Here is a 12,176-nt window from a genome sequence, read left to right as displayed (position 1 = left end):
TTCTGTCTTCTGAATGAATGCTTGAACAATGCATATGTCTTTTGAATTTGTTGTTTAAGACTGTTAAATATGTTGGCTCTTGAAAGAATAATGAACACGAGACATGTTATTGATAATCTGAAAATCATAAAAATGATTCTTGAAGCAAGAAAAAGCAGCAAAGAACAAAGCTTGCAGAAAAAAAAAAAAAGCAAGCAGAAAAAGCCAATAACCCTTAAAACCAAAAGGCAAGGGCAATTAAAAGGGATCCCAAGGCTTTATTCACAATTCGTGCACCAACATCTATGGCCTCTTCAATGGTTTTCTTTTTGTTGAGTGAGCCTCCTAAAGAATGATCCACAGCCTTCTTTGCTTCATAGGATAGTCCCTCATAAAAGATATGTAGTTGTACCCACTCATTGAACATTTCGGGTGGGCATCTTCTTGTCAGATCTTTAAATCTTTCCCAGGCCTCATAGAGTGTTTCTCCATCTTGTTGTCTGAAAGTTTGCACCTCAGCTCTCAGCTTGTTGATTCTTTGTGGAGGGTAAAATCTTGAAAAGAATCTGTTCACGACCTCCTCCCATGTAGTTAGGCTATCCTTGGGGAATGATTCCAACCACTTTGCTGCCTTATCTCTGAGTGAGAAAGGGAACAAGAGTAGTTTGTAGATGTCAGGGTGTACCCCGTTGGACTTTACGGTATCACATATCCTCAAGAATGTCCTGAGATATTGATTAGGGTCTTCTTGGACACTTCCTCCATATGAGCAATTGTTCTGAACAAGTGTGATGAGCTGAGGCTTCAACTCAAAATTATTGGCATGAATTATTGGCTTTAGGATGCTGTTGCCATAATTTCCTGGGTTTGGGTTAATGTAGGAGCCTAAGACTCTCCTTTCTTGCCTATCATGATTCACTGGGACTTCTCTGGCATGGTTGTGAGCTTCTTCTTCATGGTGGTTCTCCATATTATCCTCCATGTCTGTTTCGAAATACTCTTCCTCTTCCTCAGCACCAACGACTCCCTTCCCTCTTGCTTCCCTCCTTAATCTAAGGAAGGTCCTCTCAGGTTCAGAATCAAAGGAAGTTGAAGCCCCGATTCTCCTACCTATCATACAACCAACAAGGCAAAAAGCAAGAAAGAAAATGAATGAAGAAATTACTCTTGTTAGAGTGGTTGTTAGTGTGAGTGGTGCAATTAATCGAACAGTTAGAAGAGTGGAAATATGGATGATGAATAAGAATAATCAAATAAGAAAGAGATAGAACTCAAAATAAAATAAAAAATGAAAGGCGCTAAATAAAAGAAACTAAAATAACAAGGAATTTAAATTTCTTAATCTAGCTCTCCAATCAATTTAATCACTGTCAAATTTAAGCCAATCCCCGGCAACGGCGCCATAAAACTTGATGACTAAAATTCACACCCCATTCAAAAATTGGTGAATTAGTTCTTTTGGCAAGCGCACCAAAATTATCGTCAAGTAATAACCCACAGTAGAGTGGGATCGTATCCACAGAGATTAGAAAATTCGAGCAGTTTTAATCAATTGATGAATTAGTCAAGCGGATCAATAGGATTGTGAAGTGCAGAATTATAAATGACATAAATGTAAATGACTAGAATATAAAGAAAATCAATAAAGTGCAGAAATATAAATGGCAGAATGTAAAGTGCAGAATCATAAATGACTTGAATGTAAATGGGAATGGGGAATTGCTGAATGTAAAGTTAAGCTATAGAGAAATGGATAGATAAGAATGGGGAAATTCATTGAGATTGGGAGATGTTGTCTCTTTGGATCAAATCTAGCTTATATCCTCTTCAATCATGCAACTCATTGACCTCTTGGCAATCATAATTGATTGAGCCCCAATCCCTTGGTGACTCAATCTCTCAGATCTTGATCAATAGCCAATTCCTTGGTCTAATTGCTCATAAAGAGAGATATGCTTGGTCCCTGATTATACCACACACCATTATAGGTCCAAGTAGAGGGAGGATTATATGTCACATATCCAAACACCAAAACCCAGATTCTACTCAATTGTGAGAAGGGATTTCAAGCATGGTTCCATGTTTTCTTTCCCAAGGTTCCCATGAAACCCAATTGCATTCAATCTCTTTTCCAAGATGATTGAATACTAAGCATTAAGAACGAAATTCCTTCTAGCAAATCAAAGAGAAGATGAAGAGAAGAAGAATTTCACTATTATCAATCCATCAAGTACAAAAAAGCTCCCTCTCTCAATGAGAGGGAAGTTAGCTACTCATGGCTCAAAAAATACTCAAAAGTGAAGTGTAAAAGTGGATCTAAAACTGACTGCTTAACCCCCTCTTCAGTACTCCTTGGGGGTATTTATACTACTCCTAGTAAAATAAAACAATTACAAAAGTGAAAAAGGAAAATTACATTTTGGAGGGAAAAGAAAACACTCAATAAGCGTGACTTCTCAGCTGGCGTGTGGTTGGCGCTTTTCTGGCGTGTCACGTGCCCTTCATTTCTAGCTTGGCGTGTCACGCCCAATCCTTCAAGTGGCACGCTCATCTCTCTATCAACCTTGGCGTGCCACGACTTCGAACTCAAGTGGCACGCCCTTTGCCTTTTTCCACCTTTCTTTGCCTCTGGAAACTTGAACTGGCATGCCACGCCCAGGGTCTGGCGTGCCACGCTCTTGCTCTATGCTTAGCTAAGCTTCTCTGGAAAGTTGTACTAACGTGGCATGCCCAGGGTCTGGCGTGCCACGCCCCTTTTATAAGTGAGTGGTTCCTCTGTTTGGCGTGCCACGCCACGAACTCAAGTGGCACGTCCCAATGCTTCTTTGCTCTCTGAATGACACTGGCGTGCCATGCCTGGTTGCTCAATTGGCACGCCTAAGTGATGAATGGTGAGTGGCGTGCCACGCCTTCAATACCAAGTGGCACGCCCCATGTAATTGGCCTCCTTCATCCTCTCTGGAAACTTAAACCAGCGTGCCATGCCCACGATCTTGTCTTTGTTCCCGTAGTTGGTGTGCCACGCCTCAGCCTTCAAGTGGCACGCCATAGTGACATGCTTGGGTTTGCGTGCCACGCCTTCGACACCAAGTGGCACGCCCAGTCTTCAATTACCTTCAGCCCCTTCTCTGGATTATTGTACCAGCGTGCCACGCCATGCTGTTCAAGTGGCACGCCCATGGATTTGTGAACTCTTAAAGCTTGGCGTGCCACGCCTGGGTTCTCAAGTGGCACGCCCAAGTGACTTCTTGGAGCTGGCGTGCCACGCCTTCGATACCAAGTGGCACGCCATAGTGGAGGTTCTTCCTGGAGTGGTGAGTTGGCATGCCACGCCCCTTTGCTAAAGTGGCATGCTCATAGTAGTTGATGGATCAGGCGTGCCATGCCCAACCTGGCGTGCCACGCCCCTTTTGTGTCCTCCATTGTAGCTCCCTGGAACTTTGTACTAGTGTGCCACGCCTAGTCCCTGGCGTGCCACGCCCACATGAATGCTTGGATCTCCCCTCTAGAATTTAGTTCTGGCGTGCCACGCCTAGCTTGTGGCGTGCCACGCCAGTGCATTTTTGTGGCGTTTGCTCCCAATTGGCATGCCAGTTTCACACGCCCAGCTTCTTGTTTATCTTCTACCCATTTTTGATGCTATTTTCACCTGAATTTAGCATAACTCATCTCAAAGTAATGTACCATAATATTCATCAAATAATGCATGAATTGTACTGATCAAATGAGATTTATGCTCTTTTATGGTTCTCTTTATGCAAGAAAAAAGGTAGATGATGCAAGTCATCAATGGCCGAATGGCCAGCCTCCAAACGTGAAAAGTGACATAATCTAGATGCGAATACAATAGTAAAAAGTGCTTTTTATACTAAACTAGTAACTTAGGTTTACAGAAAATGAGTAACTAAGTGCAGATAGTGCAGAAATCCACTTCCGGGGCCCACTTGGTGTGTGCTTGGGCTGAGCATTGAAACTTTTTCATGCATAGGCTGTCCTTGGAGTTAAACGCCAGCTTTGGTGCCAGTTTGGGCGTTTAACTCCAATTCTGGTGCCAGTTTGGGCGTTTTACGCCAAGAAGTTTTAGGCTGGCTTTGGACGCTAGTTTGAGCCATCAAATCTCGAGCAAAGTATGGACTATTAAATATTGCTGGAAATCCCAGGATGTCTACTTTCCAACTCAATTGAGAGCGCGCCAATTGGGCTTTTGTAGCTCCAGAAAATTCACTTCGAGTGCAGGAGGGTCAGAATCCAACAGCATCTGCAGTTCTTTTTCAGCCTCTGAATCAGATTTTTGCTCAGGTCCCTCAATTTCAGCCAGAAAATACCTGAAATCATAGAAAAACACACAAACTCGTAGTAAAGTCTAGAAATATGATTTTTGAATAAAAACTAATAAAAATATAATAAAAAGTAACTAAAATATATTAAAAACCATGTAAAAACAATGCCAAAAAGGGTATAAATTATCCGCTCATCATAGCTCCTTCTCAACTTCACCCAAACTCATGGGGCTTTATAAAAATCTTCCAGCTATTGTGCCAAGAATTGGATGTCCAACCTTCTCAAACTTTCTTTCTTTACATTTTTGTTTTGACGAAGCCTGGGGCAGCCAAGAAGAAGGCTTCTTAGATTTATTTCCGAGCTGCCCAGGCAAAGAAAGTTTTTTCTATGTATGAAGAATCTTTTAGGGATTTTAAGAACTTCTATTTCAAGGTTCGAGCTATTGAAAGAGCTCGGCCTTTCTTCTTAGACCAAAATAATGAACCTGCCTTCCCCTTATGCTGGTAAAAGAATGTAATAGTGTCTAGGTATACTTGGAAAATGTTGGATGAAGTCGAGCAGGCTTTTGTGCATGTACTTGAGGAAAATTGGGGGGAGCCTCCAAATCTTGATACGAAGAGGTTCTTGGGGGATTCCTCCCTTCTTTGAACTGAATTGGGTAGCTGCCAATTTCATTTTTAGTATTTTCTTTTCCTTTATTTTATCTGTTTATTTTGTCAATCCATCTCTTTCTAACTTGCAACTTTGGTTTTGCTGTTTTATTTTTTAGAGATGGTGAAGATCACTGATTCCATGAAGGCTTTTAAGAGGGCAAGAAAGGCGACCGTGGCTCAGAACATCTCGGCCAAAGGTCCTGGGGAGGGATCTTCGAAGGTTACGCTGGGGAGGTCGACCTCGGACACTTCTGGACCGAGGAAAGTTATACCTACTCCCCAGGTTTGCCTGGCTTCTTCTGATCCTCCCCAATCGACTTCTGGTGTTGCTTCCCCTTCTGTTGTCGGTCCTCCTCCCAAGAAGTAGAAGACTGTTGAGCCCTTTGACCTGGACACCCCTGATTTCGATACGGTGGGGTTTGTTAATAACCAGATTGCCCCTTTTGGTCGACTCCCCATGGACGATGTGTCCATTCTTCGTCATTTGAATTTTATTACCAGCAGTAGCATTCAGATGGCCCATATGGGTGCATCCTTTTCTCGGACTATCCAGGGTTCCCCAGTTCATGCAACTAAGGAGTTTTTGGAGGATGTAAAGTCGGAGTTTGATAGGATCATAGGTCTAAAGGATGAGCTCGATGCTAGAGTTATTAAGCTTGAGTTGGATTTGGAGAAGGAAAAGTCTCGGGCTACCAGAGCTGAGGCAGCTGCGAATTTGGCCGAGGAGATGGCCAAGAAGTCGAAGGAGAGTTATACCCGCACTTATGGCGAGCTGCTGGAGACCAGGGAGAGGCTGGAGTCTGCTCGAGCTGATTATACTGAGCTCTAGGGTCATCTTGTAGGCAGTGTGACTGATGCCTATGAAAACTTGAAGGCTCAGGTTCGAGTTCTTGCTCCCGAGCTCGACCTGACTCTCTTCAGTTTGGACAACATTGTGGAGGATGGTAAAATCGTCCCTGCCCCGGATGAGGATGAAGAGGAAAATCCTCCCCCTGTGCCACCAGTCAAAGCCTCTGCCACCACGACTTCTTCAAATCCTACTACCAAGGTCGATCGTCCCAACCCGATCCGGATTGTGAGATACTCAATCGTGAGGATGGGACCGTAGACGCTGTCCCTGTGAGTATCATTCCTCCTCCTTTTGCTACTGACGCTGCTACTGGGAAAACTTTGCACCCCTTATGATTTATATGTTTTGGTCTCCACAGCCCTACTTGTGGGCTTTTGAACTTTATTCTTGTAATTTTTGTTATAACTTGGTTCCTTTGACTGTTAGTTGCTTCAATGCAACTTAGTAGATAAACAAGGTACTTTTGAACTCTTGAGGTCTTCTTCCAGGTTGCCTCCTGAACCCTTTTTTATGATTGCTGTGTTCTTTTTTATGTGTTTGTTTGCAACATTCTGTTATTTCTAGGAATCTTTAAAGTGTTGGACTTTGCTGTCTGACCTCTTTTGATTGCCTTTTGTGTTGGTTCATTTCCTGCTTTAGTCGAAGTGACCTTTGAGGCTAGCTTTGTTCGATGACTTGCTAATGCTCTTATGGAACCTTTTTTAGTCTGAACCGGTTTGATAGTTTTTTTTGTGAGGTCGTGGCTTTTTGGGTCAAGTTGTGTCCCTTCTAATTTGCGACTTCTTTTAGAAGTGGCATTAGCTAGGGGCTCTCCCTCAATCCATTTTGTGAAGTAATCGACCCCTACAATAAGGAACTTGACTTGTCCTGATCCTTGGGGAAAGGGTCCCAGGAGGTCGAGTCCCCATTTTGTGAACGGCCAAGGTGATGTTATGCTAATGAGCTCCTCTGGTGGGGCAATGTGGAAGTTAGCATGTTTCTGACATGGTGGACATGTCTTTACGAACTCTATTTCTTCTTTTTGCAAAGTCGGCCAAAAGAATCTGGCTCGGAGTACTTTTTTGGAGAGAGTTCGTGCTCTAAGATGGTTGCCACATATGCCACTGTGTATTTCTTCCAAGACCTCCTTCGTGTTGGAGGTCGGCACACATTTTAATAGGGGTGTCGAGATCCCTCTCTTGTATAAGATGTTGTTTATGATGGTGTAGTATTGTGCTTCTCGTCTTAGCCTCTTCGCCTCATTCTTGTTTGTAGGGAGTGTCTCCGATTTTAGGTAATTGATTATAGGGGTCATCCATCCTTGATCCTTACTTAATATGGCTAGGATCTTTTCTTCCTCCGAGATTGATGGGTTTTACAGTATTTCCTGGATGAGGCTTCTATTATTGCCCCCTGGTTTGGTACTGGCTAATTTTGAGAGTGCATCGGCTCGAGCGTTCTGTTCCTGAGGTATATGGCGGACCTCATATTCCCCGAGTTGCTCGAGCTGATCCCTGGTTTTGTCCAGGTACTTTTTCATAGTGGGGTCCTTATCTTGGTAGCTTCCTACTATTTGTGAGGTGACTACTTGGGAATCACTGAAGATAATAAGCTTTTGAACTCTAACCTCCTTAGCCAGTCTCAAACCAGCTAGTAATGCCTTGTATTTGGCCTGGTTGTTTGAAGCAGGGAACTCAAATTTTAGGGAGAGTTCGATTTAGGTTCCCTGGTCGCTTTCTATTATCACACCCGCACCACTCTCGGTTTTGTTTGAATAGCCATCTACATAGAGATTCCATTTTGTAGGAGTTCCCGGGGTGTCAGTATACTCAGCAATAAAGTCGACCAAATACTGAGACTTTATGGCCATGTGAGCTTCATATTGAAGATCGAACTCAGATAGGTCAACTGCCCACTGTAGAATTCTTCCAGCTAAGTCTGCCTTCTGTAGAATGCCTTTTATAGGTTAGTTAGTCCGAACCTTGATGGTATGAGCTTGAAAATATGGGCGAAGTCGTCGAAAAGTTAGTATGAGAGCGTAGGCGAACTTTTCTATCTTTTGATAGTTCAGTTCGGCCCCTTGTAGGGCTTTGCTGATGAAGTAGATGGGTTGTTGCCCATTTTCATCTTCTCTGACTAGTGCTGAGGCTATTGCCCGACTTTTCGCTGCGAGGTATAATATGAGTGCTTCTCCATCCCGTGGTCGGGTAAGAATTGGTGGTTATCCTAGAAATTTTTTGAAATCCTGGAAAGCTTGCTCGCACTCTGTGGTCCATTCAAACTTCTTTCCCTTCCTTAGTGTGGTGTAGAAGGGGAGAGACCTTATGGCTAATCCGGCTAGAAATCTGGACAAGGCTGCCAGTCTTCCGTTGAGTTGTTGTACTTTTTTGACACAGGTCGGACTTTTCATGTTGAGTATAGCTCGGCATTTATTCGGGTTTGCCTCAATTCCTCGTTGTGTTAGCATGAACCCCAGGAATTTTCCGGCTTCTACTGCAAAGGTACACTTTGCAGGATTAAGTCGCATGCCAAGTTTTCTGATGGTGTCGAACACTTTGGCGAGGTCGGACAGTAATGATTCCTCCCTTTGTGTTTTTACCAACATGTCATCCACATATACCTCCATGAGTTTTCCGATATGGTTTGCGAAGACCTTATTCATTAATCTTTGGTAGGTAGCTCCTGCATTTTTGAGTCCGAATGGCATGACGACATAACAGTAATTTGCTTTTGGGGGTTAGGAATGAGGTCTTTTCTTGATCAGGTGGGAACATTGGGATTTGATTATATCCCGAATAAGCATCCATGAAGGAAAGGTACTTGTATCCAGAGCATCTATGCTTGGGAGAGGATAGGGATCTTTTGGGCAGACTTTATTCAGATCGGTGTAATCAGTGCACATCCGCCATTTCCCATTTGACTTTTTCACCAATACAACGTTGGCTAGCCATAGTGGGTACTTGACTTCTCTTATGAATCCTGCCTCCAGTAGAGCTCGTACCTGTTCTTCCACAGCTTGGGATCTCTCTGGTCCGAGCTTCCGACGCTTCTGTTGCACTGGTCGAGATCCTGGGTATACTGCTAGTTTGTGGCACATTAGTCTGGGATCTATGCCTGGCATGTCCGCGGCCTTCCATGCAAAGAGATCGGTGATAAACCCTGATTTTGTGGTTTATCTTGTGCTTATTTTGGGGGATTTTATCACCTTTTCCCATATTTATTCAATAAAATAGCATAGTTTTGCAATTCTCCCTTGAATTGTGCTTAAATGTGAAAACACGCTTTTTAGGCCTTAAAATAGCTAAATTTAACTCACTTTAATTCCATTCGATGCCTTGATATGTTTGTTGAGTGATTTCAGGTTCATAAGGCAAGTATTGGATGGAAGAAGTGAGGAGAAAAGAATGCAAAGTGGGAGAACTCATGAAGAAATGAAGGAATCGTAAAGCTGTCAAGCCTGACCTCTTCGCACTCAATCGACCATAACTTGAGCTACAAAGGTCCAAATGAGGTGGTTCTAGTTGCGTTGGAAAGCTAACATCTGGGGCTTCGAAATGATATAAAATTTGCCATATGTTACTTTGCGCTCAGGGGCGCACACGCGCCATGTACACGTGCGCGCCGATTCTGCCCGTGGGTCCACTTTAATGAAATCGCCCCCAGCGATTTGTAGCTCATTTTGGGTCCAATCCAACTCATTTCTGATGCTATTGAACCCAAGGATTGAAGGGGAAATGAAAAAAAAAGTAGTCATAGTTTAGTTTTTATCATGTTTTAGGGTAGAATTCTAGAGAGAGAGGCTCTCTCCTCTCTCTAGATTTTAGGGTAGTTTAAGTTTAATTTTCTTAAATCCAACTTTTAATTCTTGTTTTAATTTAGTTTCTCCTTTTAATTTCTTGTTGCTACTACTCTATTCTTCTTAGTTCTCTTGTCAATTTTACTTTTATGTCTCTTTTTATGTTCATGAGCCCCTTGTTGGATTTGGATCTTTTCTTTAATGAAATTTAATGTTTGATGTTCTTTTATTGATGATTGGAGTTGTTGATTTACTTTTCTTGCATTTGGTAGTTGGTAGATTTTATTATTCTTGCACATTTACCATGCTTTCCCTTTGTACCCACCAAGTGTTTGACAAAATGCTTGGTTGGGCTTTAGAGTAGATTTTAAGCATTCTTAGCTTGGAAAGAGTAATTGGGCAATCTTGAGTCATGAAAACCCAACTTATGTTGGTGATCTAGAGTTGTAAGCTAATATTGTTTCCATTAACGCTAATCTTTTGCTAATTTAATTAGTAAGTTAATTAGGACTTTTGGATTGAGATTAGCTAGTCTTATTAGACTTTCTCTCATGAAAGATAATATGATACCTTCTTCCAATATTGGAGATGACGTAATAAGATAAATTCTTGTTATTATTGTGGTATGATTGATTAGTCTTGTTTGACTTTCTCCCTATTTGTTGGAGTTGACTAAATAAGATGAATTAATCATTGCATGACTAGGATAGAAAGCCTATGATCTCAACACTTGCCATGAATGTCTCTCTTTATTACTTGCTTTCTTTAGTTACTTGTTTGAATTACTTTTCTTGCCATTTATTTTCTTGCCCAATTATCAACCAAACCCCCCTTTTACCCCTTCATAGCCAATAATCATTCACTTCATTGCAATTCCTTCTGAGACGACCCGGAGTCTAAATACTTCGGTTAATTCTTATTTGGGATTTGTACATGTGACAAAACCATATTTTAATTTGATGCGAGAGTTGTTTGTTGGTTTGGAGCTATGCTTACAACGAAATTCTTATTTCTACAAGAGAAAATCTAGACCGACAACAATTTTTTCTTATCAAATTAATGGCGCCGTTGCCGGGGAGTTGCAATGGTGTTATGTTATTGGCTATTGTGAATATGTGAATATGTTTGCCTTTTGCTTATTTGTTAGTTTTTGTTAGCTGTAGGACCTTGTTGCTTATTTTTTTTAGTTTTTGTTTCTCTTTGCTATTATGAATTCTCATCCTCACTTTGGCTATGAGTTTAGCTCAAATTATGTTGTAGGGAATGAGAGTTATGATGACAATATGCATCAAGGATGGAATAATCAAAGGTGGGAGCAGCCTCAAGGGATTGATCAACCTTATTGGCAACAACAACCTCCGGATTCTTATGGGTATAACTCTCATCCTAATGCATATCAATCTAATGGATGTGGTGACCCTTATTGTGATTGTCAACAACCACCACCACATGCCTATGAACCACCCCCTCAACATGACTTTGAACCACCTTACTCACAAGCCCCTTTTCACCAAACACCTCCATATGACCCCAACCCATATCCACCATACCAACCACCTTATGAGCCATATGAACCATACATGGAACCACCACCATTCCAATACAATTACTCTCAAGAACCACCTCAATGTACACTACCTCCATACCCTTACCAAAATGAACCAACTTCCAATTATGAAACTTCCTTCCCAAACAATAAACCTTCTTTTTCCACACCACCTCCAATTGATGATTCTCTCCAAGAATATGTTAGCTCTTACATTCGAAGGGAAGAAGAAAACCAAAAGGAGTTTAAGGAGTTAGAAGCCAAGATAGCTACCATAGCGGAAGCCGTTATCAATATGATCTCCTCCCAACTAAGTCTAAGCAACCAAGGCACTCCCATTGACGAATGTGGAGAAGCAACCAAGAAGCATAGTGAGGGAGTGAGTTTAGAGCTTCAAGGTGAAGAAGAGGAGTTGAAGAAAGAATTGCCACACGGGGAAGAAGTTAAGACAATTGAGCCGGAAGAAGTGGTTGAAGCCTTTGAAGAGGTTGACTAAGAGATGGATTCAATCATTGAAGAATTCTTATGTATAATTGAATCCTCTTCAATTGAGTTTGACATAGAGGGTAAGGAAGAAGATACCTCACCTCCCATACCCTTGGTAAGCAATGAAGAAGAGATTGAATTGGAAGAAAGCTACCAAGAGGAAGAGGTTGAAATTGAAAAAGCTTGTGAAGAGGTGAAAATAATCAAAGAAGAGCACAAGGGAGTGGAACTTGCAAGACCATTGGAGACATCCCTTCCTAAGTCACCATCCAATACAACATTCAAGTGGATAAAATTTCTATCCCTAAGATTCACTTTCCCACTTGAATATGGTTTGATTGAAAATGATGGTCAACTTAGAGCTCTTTGTGGAGTTAAGAGTAAGAGAGAGTTGTGTAGTGGTTGGAAGCATCACTCTAAGTTCATGATGGTTGCTTGCTCAAAGTTTGATTGCAGGGTTTGGTGTGGAGCTAAATTGTATGGGTCTAGGAAGTTGTTTGGAGGCTTCTTTGAGAAATCCAAGGCTAAACCACCCAATTGGAATCATGATGATCAATTTGAAGATGGGTGTCAAAACAAAGTGTGGGATCCCGGATCGCACAAGGA

Source organism: Arachis ipaensis, chromosome B04 (genome assembly GCF_000816755.2).
Source record: "Arachis ipaensis cultivar K30076 chromosome B04, Araip1.1, whole genome shotgun sequence".
Lineage (NCBI taxonomy): Eukaryota > Viridiplantae > Streptophyta > Magnoliopsida > Fabales > Fabaceae > Arachis > Arachis ipaensis.
Note: the sequence above shows the minus strand (reverse complement) of the source record.